The 15,995-nt window shown below is 38.8% G+C and overlaps 1 protein-coding gene, 1 long non-coding RNA gene and 1 other non-coding gene across 6 annotated transcripts in view; all 3 read right to left on the bottom strand.

The window, feature by feature from the left end:
- LOC116555591 overlaps positions 1-11,738 on the bottom strand; it is a 28,765-nt gene extending 17,027 nt beyond the window's left edge. Inside the window, exon 1 of the long non-coding RNA XR_004270599.1 lies at positions 7,410-11,738. This is a non-coding gene — a long non-coding RNA (uncharacterized LOC116555591). The remainder of the gene's footprint in view (positions 1-7,409) is intronic.
- ARL15 (ADP ribosylation factor like GTPase 15) overlaps positions 1-15,995 on the bottom strand; it is a 418,972-nt gene that overhangs the window by 20,305 nt on the left and 382,672 nt on the right. The window lies entirely within an intron of this gene.
- On the bottom strand, positions 7,886-7,990 carry LOC116554271. The gene has a single exon (XR_004270145.1). It is a non-coding gene; the product is annotated as a U6 spliceosomal RNA (small nuclear RNA).

Below are 15,995 nucleotides of genomic sequence, written 5' to 3'. Positions count from 1 at the left end.
GCAATAAGAACATTTGCTATATAACTGATCTAAAGAAGGGACAGAAGGCAATATGTGGGTTAAATATAAAGCAGCCACAGATAAGGACAAATCTATAGTTAGGTTCAAAACAATAGTGCATACAGCTATGTTAAAAGCTCTGTTGATTAATCTCCACCTAATCACCTGGGATCCACTGACTCTTCATTGTCCTGGTACAAGACAAGTGATTGATGTTGGCTACACAGTAAATGTTCATGACCAGTGGACACACCATCTGAATGATGGTAATTACCCAGTGGGTGTTGACAGTTGGTGAACTGCTTCTGTTTTTTGGGAGACGGAGTCTCGCTCTTTCACCAGGCTGGAGTGCAGTGGCGTGATCTTGGCTCACTGCAACCTCTATATCCTGGGTTCAAGCAATTCTCCTGCCTCAGCCTCTCAAGTAGCTGGGATTACAGGTGTGCATCACCACGACCAGCTAATTTTTTTGAGTTTTTAGTAGAGACGGGGTTTCACCATGTTGGCCAGGATGGTCTTGATCTCTTGACCTCGTGATCCACGCACCTTGGCCTCCCAAAGTGCTGGGATTACAGGCATGAGCCACCGTGCCTGGCCTGATTAACTGCTTTTTAAAATGTCTGCTCATTTCAGCTCCTAGGTTGCTTCACAGCTCTCACGATGGCAATCATATTTATTATTAAGTAGTATAATTAAATGTGACACCAACAGATAAAATACAAACTTGAGAATTTCTATGTCTATTTCTATGAAAAACTAAATGGAATGAATTCAAAGAACTTAATAAAGGTGAGTCACTAAAACCAAACTGCTGTTGCATTGGATTTTGATAAGACAACTATAAAGGATTGAGAGGGAAAGATGCAGATTGCTTCCCAAGTATCTTTAACTTATAGTTCTATTTAAAAAACAAAAAGCAGAAGGTGAGAAAATCATAGGTAACAGCTGCTTAATGAAAGAAATATAACACACAACTCTGATTAGTGGCCATACATTCAAATAAAAGGCCTTGGCCCAACATCAAAAGATTAGTACCCTTGGTATATTTAATTTAAAATAAATTATTTAGGGTGTGTGTGTGTGTGTGTGTGTGTGTGTGTGTGTGTGTGTGTATTTATTTTTTTTCAATGACTTCCCACTTTAACCAGTTCTTTTTTTTTTTTGAGAGTTTCACGCTGTCACTCAGGCTGGAGGGCAGTGGCACAATCTCGGCTCACTGCAATCTCTGCCTCCTGGGTTCAAGTGATTCTCATGCCTCATCCTCCTGAGTAGCTGGAATTACAGGCTCCTGCCACCATGCCCCGCTACTTTTTGTTTTTAGTAGAGAAGGGGTTTTGCCATGTTGGTCAGGATGGTCTCGAAATCCTGACCTCTGATGATCCACCTGCCTCAGCCTCCCAAAGTGCTGGGATTACAGGCATGAGCCACTGCACCCAGTCTTTTAACCAGTTCTTAACTATTCAACTACCAGTTTGGATCAGGCCAGATGAGTGGGGTTTTAACTACACTTACTGCTCTGAATTTCCAGTCACACTTTTCCTCATGTCTGAATCAAAAGCATTCTCAGAGGGGAAGTCATTAACACCCACTTCAGTCTGAAGTTTAGAGTGTTACATAAAAGCATGTCCACTGTCGGAATCAATACTAGTGTCTATCACCTCAAATCCTTCTTTGTGAGAGTAGAGTATAAATAAATAAAATTAAAAAACTCAAACCCACACTCATATACACACACACCCATACCCCTACAGTTTCCTGTAGAAATATTCATCTCTATGAAAACATATTATGGTTGTAACTGAAAACCTTGTTATTAAGTATAATGTTAGTTAAAATATTAAACATAACATTATTCTGAATGTATTTGTAAAATATTTTTAAATAGAACTCATTCCAATTTTCTAGACCCAGAACAGAAACAGAAGTATATTATAAAGTATACCCACCAAAAAATGCCCTGGGCTTTTCTTAGCCGATGCCCTGATAACGATCTTCTACACTACATTTCTTTAGAGAACAGGTAATCTTAGTGCTTTGCAGAATGGTCCTCTTTTACCTTGAAATTATTATCTGTTTCTTTCTCACCCTTATCAAATTCATTTTTCCTTTGGTAAAATGCCAATTCCAGAATAGCACTTAAAAACAAAAATCATACAATTCCAATGCCTGACAAATGATAGCCTGTACCAAGGATCTATTTTTAACTAGAAGTGTCAATAACAGAATAATATAAAATGGCACATGTGAGTGGCATTTCCCTCTATGTGTCTACAAACTTACTTTTAGTTCCTGATACCTTGTCTTCATCACATTTAGAATAAGCGGACTTACCCATCAGAGCCCTTGAAATAGGGTTTGTAAATTTTAGGTGCCTAGTCACAGCATCTAATCTTTCACTGAAGAAAAGGAAAAAATGTGGCTCCTGAGAAATCAGGATTTCAGAAACAAACTGTTGCCTATTTGACTGTAGCTTCTCATCTATTCATACAACACATACAGCCTGCATACTTCTTAGCAAGTTAATTGTAGTTTTCATAAAACATACGGAAATGCTGAAATCTCTTGCAGCTGCTGAAGTACTTGAATTCTGACTTCTTATAGGAAGTCACAGACACCAAATATGTAGTAACCTGCTTACAGGCTGAACTGCTTTTTGGCACTATGAGAAGGGGCCACCTATTAACAAACTGATCTGATAAACCTGTAAATGTGTCTGGGAGGTTGCAAGGCTTGGATCAGTAACAAAAAGCATTGAACTATGGAATGGGGGTTTGAGAGGTTCCAATATGACCATGGGCCCTGCAAATCACCAAGATATGGTTTACCTCCTACAAAGCCTGGTGAAAGAGAAAGAAATGGAAGCGATTAAGATGTACAACATAAAGGGGAGAAGTTCTGAATATGAGGTAGAGGTGGAAATGAACTGAACTATTCTCTTTCTTGTTCCTCTCACTGTCTCACAAAGTATGTTACTAAGCCATGGACTTATTCAAAGCACTAAAAGACACGATTTATTAACTAACACTCACGTAGGAATTGAAAACAGTTCCCTAAATAAGCAAATCGCTCTATCCTTATAGGCAATGGCTTGCATAACTATCTTAATGCTTTTTATGAAATATTATAAATTAGACTCATCGTTTAGATTTAAGAAATTCATTTGTGCTGCATCATAGATGTTTAAAAATATTCCTATATCGGCACAAAGCATAAAAAGCTCTCTGGAAAATCATGAAACCCTTGCACACTCAATATTCCTCCCCACCCCAGTCCTTCCCATCTGCCAGCTGGGTTTCATTTTAAGAATTTCACACTGAATATAAAGTGCTATTTTGACCATGTGGCTCCAGAAATGTGAATTTATAGTCTATTCAGCTTGTACGCAGGTGATTGACAGAGAGGGGATTAACCAACTGGAAGCGATGAAGCCACGGCCTCTTCCTTCAGGTTACTTTAAGTTTCCACGCAAGGATGGTCATCCTTATATGGTTTCATTGAGGCTAGCAAGAAGTACAGCTTCCTAGCAGTGAAACGACTTACTTTTCATTTAACTACTATATGGCCAGCATACCTTGGAACTATTTCCTCCATGTCACTGTTCCTCCCACATTCCACCTATTTTCCCATCTGTAAAATGGGAATACTAAAGTTGGCTTTCTTAGACACACCTTGTGGTGATGTCCAACTGATACATGGCACATACCTATAATTACTGGTCTTTAGGTCTAAGAGTCAAGATTTTGGCAAGTGTGTGTGTGTGCACGTGTGTATTCGGTTTTCATGGGTGGGGGCAGCCTAGAGGGAACGGGCATGGAGAAGGCTGAAAGGTTGGCTTAGAGTTCCTTAATATATTCTTACTCTCTGTGAGCAAGTGCCCAATAACTCAAATATGAAAGAGACCCTCTGCACACAGCATTTCAGGTATTGTTTTGGGCATCTAGAAATGTTTTGGATACCACTGCTATTTATGATTTTCACATAAAGCAGTCCTATTTTTTTACAGTTATCTATGCTGTTTCAGACTTCTCATCCTTAAGCATCATCACAGGCATGAACATGATGTTATAACTATAGACAACAGTCCCCCTTATAGACAGTTTCACTTTCCATGGTTTCATTTTCCTTGGTACAGTCCAAAAAGATATTTTGAAAAAGAGAAAGACCATATTCATTTTTATTACAGTATATAGTTACAATTATTTAATTATTAATTATTATTGTTAATCTCTTACTGTGCCTAATTTATAAATTAAACTTTATCACAGGCAGGTATGTATAAGAAAAAAAAATAGTATCTGTAGTAGGCCTTCTGTAACCGTGGGTTCCACATCCGTGGATCAACCCACTGTGGATTGAAAATACTCGAAAAAAAATAATTGCTGAACGGGTAAACTTTTTCTTTGTGTTTATTCCCTAAACAACAGAGCATAACTAGTTATATAGCATTTATATTATATTAGGTATTATAAGAAATCAAGACATTAAAATTTAAAGCGTATAGGAGGATGTACATAGGTAATATGCAAATACTACACCATTTTCTCTCACTGACTTGAGTATCCTCAGATTTTGTTATCTGAGAAAAGTCTTGGAACAAATGCCCCATGGATACTGAGGGACAACTGCAAAGGGTTTGGTACTATCTACAGTTTCAGGCATCCACAGAGGCCTTGGAATGTATCTTCCGTCAGTAAGGGGGGGATCCACTTATATTCAAATTTTCAAATTGTTTCCTTTTTTGCAACTATAGGGTCATGCTATGTCTGGGATTCTGTACACTTACTAAATGCACAAGAAGTAATACTATAAACCAGATGACTTCCCTGTTGGATAAAAGTTGAATGAAAGAATATTCGAGCACTGGCTTTTGAGAAAGGTATGTAGGGTGTATTCAGATTTGAAATTGTGACACTGGAGCCAGTCTCAAAATTAATGAGCATATCTAAACTTGTATTATATACACAAAAGTTCACATCAGATGGAAGATGACATCATTCGAAAATACATACTTATCATATCCCGTCAAGTTTGGTCCTGTTCAGAACAGGAAAAGTTCCATTCACAGGTGGAGTCTTCAGCTTCTAAATTATTCTGGAGAGTAATAACAATGTTTCTCCTCCCTTCCCTCAAGACAGAGCAAACAAACAAACAAGTACACTATAGAAAATCAATTATAATTAAGGGAAAATTTCTCCGGCTTGCCAGCAAAAACAAGTATGGCTCCACTGAAAAAATCACTCATATGATACATTGAAGTGAACAATTAAGAAAGTTATCTGAGCACAGAAAAAGGTATGGAAGAAGCCACATCAAACTGATAACACTGGATAATAACCTTGGAAATTAAAGAGGGAAAAGGTTATTAACTTTTATATATCTTTACATATCTCTGAATAATTGAACTTAAAACAATAAGTGTCTATAGTTTTTATAATTAAAAAAATCTAATAAAATAAAAGCATACACATGAACACATCAAAGACCAGAAAGAGAACTTAAGGAAATAAAAATACACTATATGCAGAGACACATCCAGAAAGTTAACCTGGCTCACAGTAGAAGCTCAATAAAGAGGAGTTATATGAATGTGAAGCACACAATAGCTGACAATATAAACAGTCTCCTCGTGGCCAGGCGTGGTGGTTCACGCCTGTAATCCTAGCACTTTGGGAGGCCGAGGTGGGCGGATAACTGAGGTTGGGGGTTCGAGACCAACGTGACCAACATGGAGAAACGCTGTCTCTACTAAAAATACAAAAAATTAGCTGGGCATGGTGGCGGGCGCAGTGGCGGGCACCTGTAATTCCAGCTACCTGGGAGGCTGATGTAGGAGAGCTGCTTGAACCCGGGAGGCAGAGGCTGTGGTGAGCTGAGATTGCACCGTTACACTCCAGCCTGGGCAACAAGAGCAAAACTCCGTCTCAAAAATAATAATAATAATAAATAAATTAAACATTCTCCTCATATTATCTACTCATGTGACACAGAGAGATAGAGTTGCTTTTTAACCACCATAGTTAAGAAATATAGATTTTGATCTTATCTAAGCACTTTGGGGATTTAAATTTTAGGTCAATAATAATTTATAAGAGTTTTCTGTTTCTGGAAGGTGGGCAACTTTTCAGGCAGGCTAGAAGACCCTCAGGATTCTTCACTTTCACAACTGAAAATCCAACAACTGCCCACAGGGCTGCAATGTTTATATGTGGATTTTCCCATAATCAGTGGTATCAGCTCCTCAGGCCCTGACGGGAAATAAAACCTCCGACTCCCTGCTCTTTATCAGACCTCCTGGGAGAAGCAATCTCTAGAGAAGATCATTGAAAGGGCCAGACCATCCATCTTCCTCTATAGGATGTCTAATGCTATCCTTGAATGAAGTTCAAGTATATCCTGCTGAAGGCTACCAAATCACTGTCCGGCATTTTGATACTAGGGTCTCAAACTTACTTAATGCCACTGTAAGAAAAGGCCACGAGAAACTCAAAACTACACTTACTATAACTATGTTGTGAATTACTCATTAGATCACTCAATGTCTTCTATAGAAAATGTCTTTTTAGAATTATGCTCAAACAGCTTCCATTTTCCCTGTGGAAGACACATTCTCCTTCTTTTCCATAATGAGAAATACTATGTTATAGATCATGATTCCCCTGCCCTTTTGTTTTTCAAAAACCCAGAGTAACAAATATAAAACCCCAGTGGAAAAGTGATTTGACCAATTGGAGTAGGGTTGAACGTTATTATAGCTGCCTTCTCTTTGTTCTGAGCTTCTTGTATTTCAATATTTTATTATTACTATTTTCATGTGAATCACTTTAAATACTTTGTAGACAGAAGCTGTGGACTATATAGACAAAATAAAAATAAAGTAATATCTCCATCTGGAGTTGAACAATAACATTCAATTATCTCTTTCCTTAGCATAATTACTTAACAGAATACACCAAGCTTCACTGAAAGCCATCAATCTTGAATTATTCTTACTATTTTGAGGGCTTTTTAATTTGCCATGAAGCGTGGACTCCAATTTTATCAGAATTGTCTTGGTATGAGAAGCTTCAACTGAAGTTCACTCATTTAAAAAATTTTAAGAATATCGCAGTAAGGAGAAATTCTTCAGTAGGTCAAGTCCCTGATAGCAAAATCGAAGGGATTGTTCAATTGTTTCACTATATAAAATAAGTGATGCTTACAACATCATTCTTCAGAATCTTTCCTTCCTTTGTCCTTTCTTTCCTTTTCTCTTTCTTCCCTTCTCTCTCTCCCTCATTCCTTCTCCCCACCACTATGCTATTTCCAGGTGATAGGATTTTAACTGTACTGTCCAGTTCTTACTATCTTATACATCAGATGGTAGATGTCATCTGGCATTTTTTTGTTTGTTTCTCCAAAGTACCTTTAACTTTTTTAAAATAGGTTTTTGGGGGACAGGTGGTGTTAGGTTACATGAAGAAGTTCTCTAGGGGTGATTTCTGAGATTTTGGTGCACCCATCACCTGAGCAGTATACACTGTACCCGATGTGTAGTCTTTTATCCCTCGCCACCCACCACCCTTTTCCCCAAATCCCCAAAGTCCACTGTATCATCTTATGCCTTTGCGTTCTCATAGCTTGGCTCCCACATGAGTGAGAACATATGGTCATCTGGCATTTTTAATGCCACATGATCAAACCCAACAACACTCTCCAAAATAATCTTTCAGGGTAGTGATGGTGGAATCTAAAAACAGCAAAGTTAAGGTATCTTTAGCCATAGGATTCTGGCCAAACTGTTAGATAAATAAAATCTGCCTTTATTTCTTTTTCACCTTCCTTTCCAAGAATTCTTTCCAACAATCCAAAGTCTCTATATACCTTACTATGTGTCAGACGCTTTTTTAAAAAAACGGAATGCTTTACAAATTTGCATGTCATCCTTGCACAGGGGCCATGCTAATCTCCGTATTACTCCAATTTTAGTAATATGTGTTGCCAAAGTAAGCACCATATACTCTTTTAAAATTAAAAAGAATATATATTAACTGATTAATCCTCACATCAGTCCACTGAGGAAAGTATTACTATTATTCTATTTTTCAAAGCCAGTACTACTATTACTAAGCTTCCATTGTTGAAGCTTAGGTAAAATATGTCCAAGCTATGGAGGCAGGACACCATGGTGGCCCAATAGTCTGGCCCAAGAGCCTGGGTACAGCAGAAACATGCTGCTTCTTAGCTAGTATAGTGAATGCTGAACTAGCACTAAGAACAAAAAAGTGGATCTCAATGAAAAATCAATGATTAATAACAGGAGGTGAAATCCGACAGTATGTAACTTTAGGTACTTATAATCGGGTTGGGATGAGATTTGTTGCAATGCCTCCTGAAGTCCCTTAAAAATCAGTCCACCTCAGCAGCCACTCCTAGTGAGTAACGCAAGTAGAACAAAGCATTTCAAACCATAGAATCCTTTCAATGTCTTTCTATTTCTCCACTATATTCTTGCAGCACCCCCTCCTCCAAAGGGCAGCAATGAATGTACTGACATATGACACATTGATATGATCAAGGTTGATTGGTAGCTTTCCACATATTATGTGGGGTCCCCAAGAGGTAAAAAACTGGTAGAGTATTGCGGAACCTTCAGTCATCTGGATTCAACTTATCTATTCATTCATTCAACAGATACTCAATAGGAAAGTGCCAGATATTCTTCTAGTCACCAAAGATACCATAGTGAACAAAGCCGAATAATCCCAAACTTCTAGGTACTTACAATCTAGTGAAGAGAGACTAAATGTGATAAACCAGTAAAATAGTAAGTAGTGTGTTAGATAATAGCATCAAGTACTAGAAAGATGAAGCAGGGAGATGCATGGGAAGTCTAGAGTTCAAAACAGGGTGGTAAGGCCAGGCATGCTGCTGATACCTATAATTCCAGCACTTTTGGAGGCGAGGCAAAAAGTTCACTTGAGACCAGAGTTTGAGAACAGACAGGGCAACACAGTAAGACCCCATCTCTACAAAAAAAATTTTAAAAATTAGCCAGGAATGGTGGCATGCATCTGGAGTCTCAGCTACTTGGGAGGCTGAACTGGGAGGATCGCTTGAGCCCAAGAGGACACGGCTGGAATGAGCCATAATAGCACCACTGCACTTCCCCAAGGGAAACAGAGTGATAACCTGTCTTAACAAAACAAAACAAAATAAAACAGGGCAGGGTTGTCATCTCTCAATGCTCACAGATCCTATTCCCTAACTCTCTAGCCAAACTGGCTTTAGTTACTCCTTAAACTCATCTTGCCCTTCCCAAATATGAGCTCTTCGCTCAAGACATTTCTTTCTCCTGGAAGGCCCTCTACTCTGTTCCGTGTAAGTGGTAGTTTAGTTAACTGGACTGAAGCCAACACTACCTATATTCAAATACCTTCTTTATTATTTACTAACTGTTTGACTTTGGGTAAGTCCCTAAACTGCTCTAGGCCATAGTTTCCTAATTTGGGAAATGGGTATAATAATAATGACAAGAACAATAATACCTGTATCACAGGGTTCATTGTGAGGCTCAACTGAATTAGAATATTAAAGTGCTCAGAATAGTACCTGGCACTCTTCCACTACAACTATGACCGCAGCTAAAATTCTATCTGTGCTTAAGACCCAATTCAAATGCTACTTCTCAATTTCTAATCACTGAATCTCTAATAGCTGAAGGTGAGATTTTCCTTCTCCGAGATCCTGTAGTCCCTTGGTTTTATCACTTTAGTGGTATTTAAGCTGTATCACTGCAAGTATTCACATTATCTTAAATTACAATTATTATATATATGTGAAGGACAATTATTATATGTGTGTGTATATTTCTTTATTTACAAACAGCCTCTTTCCTCCTGAAATCACACACCTGAGGGTTTAGAATGAACATCAACTTCTCTTCTTCCTCCTTATCTTCTCTTCCCTTCTGTGAGTGTTTTAATCAGTTCATTATTTACATATACCAGAGAGTGGATAGGACAAGGAAAGGGAACTGAAATTAGCATGGGCACGGGCACACACACACACACACACACACATACACACACACACACACACTTTATAGTTCTGTATTAGTTCATTACATTTAAATCTCCTAACGTTTCTGATCTCCTTCTCTGAGGAAAGCTTGGTGGTAGAGATTGGTGGCTTCAGTCCAGTTAACTAAACTACCACTCACATCAAACAGGGCAGGGGGCCTTCTAGGAGAAAGAAATGTCTTGAGCAAATAACTCATATTTGGGAAGGGCAGATGAGTTTAAGGACGGACTAAATTCAGTTTGGCTAGAAAGTTAAGGGGATAGGATCTGCGAGCATTAAGAGATGACAACCTTGCTCTGTTTTGTGAGTCCTCCAAGGACTAAATCGTGTGGAAAGCGTTAAGAAAAAAAAAATTCATCTCACTTAAACAACTTAAGCCCCAACCCTCCTTGAATCTATGCCTTAATGTGCTTGCTGTCTCCCCAAATGTACCATGTATTAATTTTCACACATCAAGACTGCTACTTATCTACCATATCCATTCTGGAACCTCCCTCCCCTCCCCTGTCAACTCTCTTTGTTTTCCTTGCTCTCCCTTCCCTGAAGTATTGATTGCTCCCTCAACCCAACTGATGCATAAATATTTGTCCTTTCATTTCCCATCTCCCCTGCTACAGTGTAGATTCTTTGGGATGAAGAGACATCTCAAGGCCCAGAGAGCTTTGCCCAAAGCAGGCCCTCTCATTCATCTTGTCGAATCCTGCATGGGGAGCAAGGCCTGAAGTAGGTCAGATGCTCAGAGGGTTCACTGAATGGAACTGAATGAGCTGTTAATGAGAACAGCCCAAGGAATTTCAGACCCTCCCCTGTTCTTGCCTTCTGAGCAGAGATACTGGGCACAGAGCTGACCAACCAAGCTACTGAAGTATATACACAAATACTTCCTAAAACAGGCTGGGCAGGATGATCTATGGTTTTTATTAATTCAGTGTGTTGGGGCTTTATCACACACAAGGCACTCTGCTGTGAGGCAGGAAGACAAGACCTGAATACTGCCCTCGAAGAACCCATAGGCTACTGGGTAAAAAAGACAGTAATTATAACAAGATGTGTATAAAAGCGGCTATGGGAACAGAAGAGGGCATGAGATTTACCTATCTTGTGCTAACCCATTTGAAAATTCATAATATTTATAAATTATAAGAAAGCCATAGCAAAAGAAGCTTTAAAACTATAGTTCTCAAGTATAGCATTAAACAGTTTAGACAACATTTACATTATTTTACTTTGTAGAGAACAGGCTGTTTTTGAAAGCTCCCATTTTATGGCCCGATCAGTAAGAGATTTCTATTCCAGCTGCCACACTATTCATTTCTTTTAGTTGTAAAAACTTGAAAAAGTGAAAGGAAGAAATGTACAATAAGCCTCACTGTCAAATTTACCCTTTTTAGAATGATGTTGATCCAAGACAAACAGTCTCAACCAGGGCAACATATATTTTAGATTTCATTGCAGCAAGTAAGAAAGAGAAATGACTTAATTTTCAAGTTGGTTTTTGATTTGTCAGGTGACTTTAAGTGGTTCACCTCTTGATTCCCAATTTGGCTTCTGTTTCAAGGTGGAAATTCTGTAACTTTTTACTTTTTTTTGAGACAGGGGTCTTGCTCTTTCACCCAGGCTGAAGTGCAGTGGCATGATCATGGCTCACTACAGCCTCCACCTCTGGGCTCAAGTGATCCTCCCATCTCAGCCTCCTGGATAATTGGGACTCCAGGCACACACCACTGCACCTGGCTTTTTAAATTTTTTTTATAAAAACACTGTTTTGAACTCCTGGGGTCAAGCAATCCTTCTGTCTCAGCCTTCCAAAGTGCTGAGATTACAGGCGTGAGGCACTGCACCTGGCCTGAAATTCTAAAACTTACTCATAAAATACCCAGAACAGATTTATTTCAGAGAATACCTTAAACTCAATGTGGCTGTGTCCAGGTGAAAAGTCAAAATGTAATATAAAAAAAAAAAAGAAATAGAAAATTAGCTTACTTGAAGATGGAGGGTAGGAGGAGGGTGAGTATAGAGGAAGTACCAATTGGGAATGATGCTTACTACCTGGTTGACAAAAGTCATTTCTACACCAAATCCCGGTGACACGTAATTTACCCACTTCAGGGAAAACAACCTGCACATGTAACCCCCTAAACCTAAAATAAAAGTTGAGGGAAAAGAAAGAAAGAAAGAAAATTAGGTTTCAGAACACAAAGTATTATTACTATTATTTGGAAAGTGCCTACTAAGATGGGCAGGTGACATACCTTTTAAGGCATCAGTACTAAGCCTGCCCAGCTAACCTAGAATATTCTAGTAGAAAAATAAGGGTACAGGGAATTTTGTATGAAAGAAGGAAAACATCCGATGATTGATACAGCCTCCAACATAGTTTCCCCTAAAGGCTATTAACAGCACAGAAGGCCCAAGGCATTACCCTAAGCAAATTAAGACCTAACAGGTCTTGTAGGAAACTCTCTCAAGCATCCTAACATTTGATGTTTTACCATTTCATTTTGCTCTGCATATCAAAGAGATGACTTACCTCTAGCCCAAACCTCTGATATTCAGTAATCACTCTATTCATATTTATATGAAGGAAACCACTACAAAAGAAATACACAAAGCTTCGGTTTACTCTGATTCAATATCCTGGGGGAAGACAACAGTTTTCATTTTCTTTTCTTGCTGGAGAACAAAAGCATCAGATAGGAAAATCTGTCCCTTTGGAAAAGGACCAGCCATTTGTTCTCTGGAAGGCCCCTGAAAGTAAGCAGATAAGGGAAAGTGGATATCTGGACTTGCCTGAGAAAAGCATTTTAGGTCCAATTGTAGCAACTTATTTGAGAGCTGCAACTCATTAAATGTGTCTCTGATATCACTTCAGATATGAAGGGTAGTGAAACATACCAATAGACTGAATCATCAAAAAATTCTCCTAGGAATTTGAACACAGAAGATTTGATGGAGAATTACTCCATTGGCTCAAGCCTGGATGGGGCCCTAGCGGAGATAAGATACAGACACCTTTTAGACAAGGGTTTCATTCTTCAGAAATGGAAGCTCAAATTGAGAAGGTTCCCTCAACCCTGCACCACTGTCATCACAGAGTTTATTAGGCATCTACATATTTTTCTGTGGCCACTAACCAAACACATAAAATCTAGTCTCTGCCTTCACAGAGCAGACAAATTAAGAAAACAACCCCAACTCCCGCTCCCATTCTGGGGACTACACATCAGAAAACAGATCTCTTTTTAAAAATGCGACCAGTTTATTTCCTTAAATCCTTATTGATTCAGAAAACAGTGGTCTTCAAGTCTCTGGCTTGAGAAGCGCAGCTAAGATTAACCTTTTCTGATACTCATGCTGCTGGATATCGTCTTCGCATTGCCTCTAGAAGGATTTAACATTGCTCAAATCCCTCATTTATCAAACTCCTTCACCAGAGGGGTGAAGGGGGCCATTTTGCTCCCATTTTATGAGTCTGCCAGGAATACACTGGCAATCAAAACTGAAGCTGCATTCCTCAAAACGCTTTTGGTAAATAGACACAAGGCAGTATTGTGCTTACACATATTGCATATTCTGAGTTATCCATCTTAAACTCAGGCTCAAAGAGGCTCTGAATTTCCCATTCTTAGAAATCATACGACATATGCAATAAGAACATATGGCTATGAGATAGCTGAGGCTTCAATCTGTACCACAGCCAAGTAAACTAGATACCCAAGTGTATAACTACTAATGAATTACGAAATAATGCAGGGAAGTTGTTGAGAGAAGGAAAATATAGAAACCCAATTTAGAAAAAGGAAGACTTATTTATTTATTTATTTAGACAGGGTCTCACTCTGTTGCCCAAGCTGGAGTGCAGTGGTGTGATGGTAGCTCACTGCATCTGACATCTTAGACTAAAGCAATACTCCTGTCCCAGCCTCCTGAGAAGCTGGGACTACCAATGTGCACCGCCATGCCTGGCTAATTTTTTTTTAAATTTTTCATAGAGATGGGGGTCTCACTATGTTGCCCAAGCTGGTCATGCACTCCTGGGCGTAAGTGATCCTTCCAGCTTGGCCTCCCAAAGTGCTGGGATTACAGCTGTAAGCCACTGCTGCCAGCCAGAAATGAGACATTTTAAAGGTATCTGGCAATTGGGAAATAATCTAAAATATTTACATAAATGTGAAAATGAGAGATGAGAGTGATTTAGATTTGGGGGGAACATGGAAAAGAAAGCTTCTCAAAGTCAGCAGAATTTCAGAAATTATCGAAGCTGACAGACTTAAAATGCAAATAGGGACTGTACACTAATAAATATGAAGCTTTTAAAATCTGGTTTTGAGGTGATGCCACACAGAACATTGACAGTTACCAAACAAAATAAAAGAATCTGAGTATCTGGAAGCAAAAGAGATGAGATTTTGAAATATATCTTGCAATTTGGTGAAGCTGACAGTAAAAAAAAAAAGCTGCATTCTTTTTGAAGGTACATTAAACTTGAAAAGCAACACATCTACAATCTAATTACACAATTAAAATTAGTACAAGGAGATAAACAATTATTTTGTAACTTCCGGATTTCTACTGGGCTTTTTATTTCCTCCGCTGGTTTTGGCTTTCATTGTGAAGGAAAATTTCAATGGTTTATCTTATAAGCACTAGGTGTGAGTGAACATTCACTGGGCAACTGTACAGGACATAATACACCCCTCGTAACACCTCCCTATCAAGGCCTTTGTTATAGATCACTGCCAATCTCTGTGAAAACAGGAACCATATTGCAAAGATCAGCAGTCATACAGTTTTCCTTAACAAATTCAAATACTACATCATAAGTCTAAGAGGTGTATGCCAAAGGTGTTATCCATATACTGAGTAGTAAATAGCAAAGCCCTCCCCATCAGATTTTCTCAACTTGGAAGGAATTAGGGAAGCCATTGAAATGAATGCAGAATGGTTTGCAGAACGGTGAATATTCATGGTAGAATCTACAAATGTAACACTAGCTACCCCTTGTAAAATTATCTGTGCTCCTGCCAAGGGAACTCACACTCCAGTGCAGTGCAGAGCAGTATAAATATGTTTACCTTTCTTATGAAGACAAGAAAAAAGATCAATCTAGTGCTTGCTATAAACAATCATATGAGTGGAAAGAAAGTGATTGAGGGAAATAAAACAGGATGGGAAAGGAAAAGAAGGAAAGGTTTGAGCATGCCTGTGTGTGCACTCTGAATAAACAGCTCAGATTAAGGTGAAAGACCTGCATGAACAGCTGCCATGGTATATTTCTGTTGAATGCCAACAGGGAGGAAGCAAGGGGAAGGCCGACGGAGTAACCTTTATTGAGCACCTACTATTCCATGCTGGGTCCTGGAATACCATGTGTTTGGATCAGCCCACTTATTTCGCATAGCAACCAGTGAAACTGGTGTTTGAGTTGCTGCTTTTGTTCTTGACGTCACAGCTGTGCAACTTGGAACTAGAAAGATCACTGTCCTGCCATTTTCTAATCCTGTAATCTTGAACTGACGAGTCGGTAAATGTCTTTAGCTTCCTAATTTTTTAAATTAGGGAATAACAGCTGTCTATGAAGGGTTCGGGTATTAACTGGGCACAAATATAGGTAAGATATTTAGCACAATGACTGCCCAAGCAGGGGCTCAGAAATTGGTAGTTTTGTGAATAAAATTTATAACTACTTAATAGAAAGCTATAAAAAAAAGATGAAATCTCATGCTAAAGCCCCAAACAATCCTTCCTTCCCCTAAGTACCTTAAGAAATCTTGGGGGTCTATTTTACCAAAATTATTATTTTATTTTTGGTAGAGTAGCCCAGTTTTAGAAACTTCCCCCCATATATGTAGGGTTGGAGGGTAACTGAAGACATAATGAAAGGGTCTCACACTATGTTTTTCATTCTCGGCTTCAACTTGGTGTAGATCTTGCTT

Source organism: Sapajus apella, unplaced genomic scaffold, assembly GCF_009761245.1.
Source record: "Sapajus apella isolate SASKATOON/1434 unplaced genomic scaffold, GSC_monkey_1.0 scaffold1, whole genome shotgun sequence".
Taxonomy (NCBI): domain Eukaryota; kingdom Metazoa; phylum Chordata; class Mammalia; order Primates; family Cebidae; genus Sapajus; species Sapajus apella.
This window is presented reverse-complemented; position numbering and strand designations above follow the sequence as displayed.